Source organism: Zingiber officinale, chromosome 4A, assembly GCF_018446385.1.
Source record: "Zingiber officinale cultivar Zhangliang chromosome 4A, Zo_v1.1, whole genome shotgun sequence".
In the NCBI taxonomy this organism is placed as follows: domain Eukaryota; kingdom Viridiplantae; phylum Streptophyta; class Magnoliopsida; order Zingiberales; family Zingiberaceae; genus Zingiber; species Zingiber officinale.
Window position 1 is genome coordinate 57542766 of NC_055992.1, and position 5471 is coordinate 57548236.

Consider the following 5471-nt stretch of genomic DNA (forward strand, 5'->3'; position numbering starts at 1 on the left):
TTGAAGCAAGCTTCTAGAAGCTGGAATCTTCGATTCGATGATGCAATCAAAACGTTTGGTTTCATTAAGAATGAAGATGAATCTTGTGTCTACAAGAAGGTTAGTGGGAGCATAGTTATCTTGCTTATATTGTATGTAGATGACATACTACTCATTGAAAATAATATCCCTACTTTTCAGTCAGTGAAGACTTGACTTGGAAATTATTTTTCAATAAAAGACTTAGGTGAAGCAGCCTACATTTTAGGTCTTAAGATCTATAGAGATAGATCTAACAGATTGCTTGATTTAAGCCAGAGTACATACATTGACAAGGTGCTTAAACGTTTTGCTATGGAGAATTCGAAGAAGGGATTCCTACCTATGTCACATGGTGTGAGTCTTTCGAAGACTCAATGTCCTTCTTCTAAGGTAGAAAGGGACCGCATGGATCAGATCCCTTATGCATCTGCTATAGGGTTGATCATGTACGCCATGCTTTGTACTCGCCCAGATGTCTCGTATGCGTTGAGCATGACGAGCAGATACCAGTCAATTCTAGGTGAAGGTCACTGGACAGTAGTCAAGACTATTCTTAAGTACTTAAGAAGGACTCAAGATTATTTCTTGATCTTTGGAGGCGATGAAGAGCTTGCTGTAAAGGGTTACAACTATTGTTGTAAAGGGTTACAGTGGTGCAAGCTTCCAAAATTGACAAGGACGATTCTAGATCACAGTTAGGACATGTATTGTACTTAAATGGTGGTCTTAGGTATTGGATACTACAACGATTTGAGGGATAATCGATATATGAGATATGATGATATGCAGAGTCCCAACCGATGCTAACATTGCGGATCCTTTGACCAAAGCTTTGACACAGGGAAAGCATGATGGTCACACTAGGTCAATGGGTATTCGATATCTCAGGGATTGGCACAGTGCTAATGAATTGTTAGCATTAGCCCTAGTACCAATTATGAGATGATTGTAGAGGACTCAACTTGTATCATATATCATTATTAATAAAAGGCAATGGTTATGGTTATTCTATTTATTTCAGTTTATTGCCGATTGAATAAATATAATAATATCCTTGGGTAGTAGGTTCATATCTATAGTATATCAATTAGTTGAATTGATAGTGAGATATTGTAGAGAACACTACTCTTAATCATTCCTGGTCGAGCATTAATATACAAGGACAATATTAATGCGTTGAGACTAGCATTTAGGTCAACGGATGACTTGATATCATAAGTCATGGATATGAAATATCAGGTTGACACATGGGTATATATTAGAAAATATATATTGAATAACCCGCCATGAGAATGTTTCATGGATAGTCGTATGAGTGTCATAAACATTCTCATGTGACTATTGGTATGAATAGTCCTTAGACCCAAAGTCACTACGGTTCCCTACATAAGGAGTTGTATATTTTGGTATCGTCAAACGTCACCCGTAACAAGGTGGACTATAAAGTCGATCACTGGGTATGCAATAAATTATGCGGAGGAGTATGAGTGATGTAGATGTGATCTATCCCTTCCATATGACGGGAGTGATATCTATGGGCCCCTTGATTAGTAGGACACAAGAAAGTATGGTCATGCGTAAATGAGTCAATATGAGATATTGAGTTTATTTGATTGAGTGTGTCTACTTGGAGATTAAAAAACACAAAGATTGATAAGAAGATGACACGGTCTATACCTCATTAATCAATCTAGATATCAAGGATAGAGGGACCAAGTCATACAACATAATAGTCAAGGAAAGGTTAGGTCGGATCACGACTTTCTCGTCACTTGGGTAGCAATGATGCCTTGCTAGATGCCACTCATTGTTTATGTATCACAAATGTTGATTTGGATACATTGCCAACGTTACGAGAGCCTATAGGGTCACACACAAAGAATAAGTAGATATGGAGATAGGTATTTTAGTTTGACTAAAATACAAAGGATACTAAGAATAATGGGCAAATCCAAAGTACTGGTGTCATCTTAATGGTGATTGACACTAGTGCTAGTGGGATATTGTTAGTAATTATCCCTAAGAGCCAATCATGAGATGATTAGGCTTTTTGGATTAATCATTGAGTTAGACTTGAATGAACCCACTCATTGGATTAAGTGTAATCCGAATTAGACTCATTGAGTTAGAATCAAATAGATCCAATTGTTGGTTTGAGTCGAATAGCATGGGAATCAATGAGTTAGACTCATTGGGTGAACTTGAGTTCACCAAGGAAGCTTAATGGTCAAAATTTAACCATTGGATTGAATGGTTGATTTTGAGCCATTGGATTAGAATAGGTCTCCTTGATCTTCTTCTTCCTCCTTCCCTCTTCTTGGCCGAAACTCCTAGTTAATGTTGCTAGCACAACCTTAGGTGTTTTGATCTCCATCATGTTGAGTTTGTGAGACAAACGAAAGCAAGGCTTGTTCGTGTGGATACCGTAGAGGCGCGAACGCTTAATCATGCTGTGATTCAAGTTGTCGGGAGATCGTGAGCATGCTTCAAAGGTATAACTCTATCATGTCTTTAGATCTAACTTAGTATAAGATTATGTTTCCCTTCGCATGGATCATCTGGAGGAAATAAGTTTTTCCGCTACGCGTTTGCGTGTTTAGCAACCTATTCCCTTACAATGATATCTGGCGAGAAAGTCCGGTTGGGTCCGCAGGACCTGACAATCGGTCGAAATCCAGTTGGGTCTGCGGTCCTGACAACTGACAAGAAAACCTGGTGAGTCAAAGGCAAGTCAAGCGACTGCAAGTGATAAGTGAAGGTAAGAGACTAGAGGAGTGATCCAGTGAGGATGTGTTCCCCGTTGAGGGAACTGTATGCATCGGTCTAGCTTAGGTCCATTTGGGAAACCAAAGTTGAGATCTTGACTAAATCCTGGTCTCAGGGAGAAAGGATCTAATTACTACTCTTATTTTATTGTGTTGTACTAACTCTGTTTTACAAGGTAAATATATTTTCTATTGCCTGGACTAACCCTTTTTACAAGGAAGCAACTGTAGAAGAAAAGGGAGTCCAGAGCGGTCTGGTGCATGGAGCTAGTCTGGGCGTTTAAACCAGCTCGCCCAGGCGGGTATCGCAAGCACCCAAGCGATCTGGGCGCCCAGAGTCGGTCCATGCACCCGGACCCAAAAACTTATCCAGATGCAGAGGTGGAGCACGTCGACTGGCTGAGTCATATAGTCCAAGCGCTCGGAGGGGTTCTAGGCACCCAGAATGGGCCTATATAAAGGCCTTTGACTAGGAGCTTCAGAACATCAACTACTACAACTTTGACTCTTGCGCGGTGCTCTGAAAAAACTCCTACGACACTGTGAAGCTCCTCCAACAACCGACGATCAAAGAATTCTTATTTTCTTTGTTATCGGTAACATTCCTTTTAGTTTTTGTACTTAACTTGTGTAATCATTCAAGTTATTAGTGGATTTTCCAATGAAAGCACTCGACGAGTGCAAACATTGGAGTAGGAGTTATTAAGCGCTCTGAACCAAGTAAAATTACTTGTGTTAGCACTTGGTTTCTTTATTTCTTTCCCTCTTTTATTCTTCTGTTGCGTTCTTCGATTTAATTCACTCTCGATTTTCGACGAAAGCTTTTTCCCCCCCCCCCCCCCCCCCCCCCCCCTCTAGCATCTTTCTGATCCTAAATAGGGAGCTCTCGAAGTGGAATGAAGAATGGGCGGTGGAGTCTATGGAGCTCTCAGAGCAGAATGACAGATAGGCGGACCTTGAAGAGCTGCCTTAGCGGGAGGAAAAAGGGGTGGCAGGCGTCACCGCTAGGCTAGAATATCCCACATTCTCCGGTTTATTTCTATGTTGCTTATTCGAAGAGGCCCAAACACCGAGGCTCTAGAGAGCGCATCCGCTACAAAAGAAAAGATGTTAGTAGGGAAAAACAAGGGGGCACATAAAAACAAAGCTTCTTACCCAAGGAAAGCAACATTTCCGCTGGGAGGGAACTCATACCGAACATGTACATGATTCCCTCCTAAAGTAGCTCGGAAATATCAAACTTCAAGCCTGATAATTGTTTGGACCCCCTCTATGAACGTTGGCTCCATACAGAAGCCCCCTAAAGTAGGCGCGGGCGGGAGAAGTGATTGGTGTCTAATTGGCCAAGCTACTGAAGAAGGAAAGCAAACAAAAAGCACATAGTTTTCTAATCCCTTGCCTGCATAGGCATCCTGTCAAAAAGGGTTATCCTAGGGTGGGGTTGAAAATGGAAAATACCATCGGTTTGGCATTGGGGAACAAAGAAATAGTGAAACAGACATGGGGTGTAAGATACAACAAATCATAATAACCTTATTAAATTTTTCAGAAATTTTTTGGGAATTAAACGAAGTTCGTATGACATGTTTGAGGGGATGAATAAGTTGGGTTGGGAGAAAGCTTGTTTATATATCCCAATTAAAGTGGGAGTTGATTGATTTAATTAACTTAAAGTTGGATTAATTAACCTAAGGTATAAATAAAAGCCCGAACTTAACCTTCTCCTCATTTTCTCTACCCGATCTCCAATCCTTCTCTTCTACTCCTGATTCTCTTCTTCTCCTCTTCATCATCATCGACCACCGACGATGAGATGTCGATTGTCTCGAGCCAGTGTCGTCCTCTCTTCTCCTCTTATTTCCATTGTCGATTCTCTTCCTCGCATATGCTCTGCTCTCCACTCGAGTGCCATCGATGCCGTCTCCCCTCTCACGACGCCAATCTCCCAGTGTTGAGCTTCGCAAGTCCCCTCTACTAGCCCCTTCTTGGATGTTAGCCCTGGCTAGGAGCTGATCCACACGGCGACACCAAATTGTTCCCTAGTTTTTGGGCAACACCACCATCGACTTCTTCACATCGCCTATCGTCGGCCGTGGTGATATTCGCCGACTCCCACGTCTTCATCGTCGCTCCCTCACTGAGTCGTCTCTGTCGTTCCACGGATCGCTAGTGCCTCCGCGCGATCATTGCCATTGCCACTCTATCGCGGCTCCATCGTTGCTTGGACAATGACACCGGAAGGGGAAATTGACGCAAGTGGGGTAGGGCTACCCTCCCTCTTGCGCGAGAACCCAAACAACGTTGTGATTGCTGTCATCTGAGGAAGCTTTGCTGGTGAATCCCTAGCTTCCTGACCATCACCTTCATTGGAGACGCTGGAGCTTCAGCAAACGCTGTTGCACAACAATCAGGTTGTTGCTTTCGACACTAGCCAAGCATCAACCGGTCAGTAGGAGGGATTATGTTCTGTTCCGTCCGGATGGGGTAAACCAGATATAATTGTTACCTATGCTAATTAGATCTTGTTTATATACCTATGATCTAAGCTCACTATTATATATCCTCTAGCTGCTTCTGGATTCTTTCACCAAGCAATGATAGAGTGGATTGAGATAAGATCCGATTAGTGTGTGATTATCAGAGTGTTTGTTCCATTTCTGTTTCAGATTGGTTATTTGATTATGG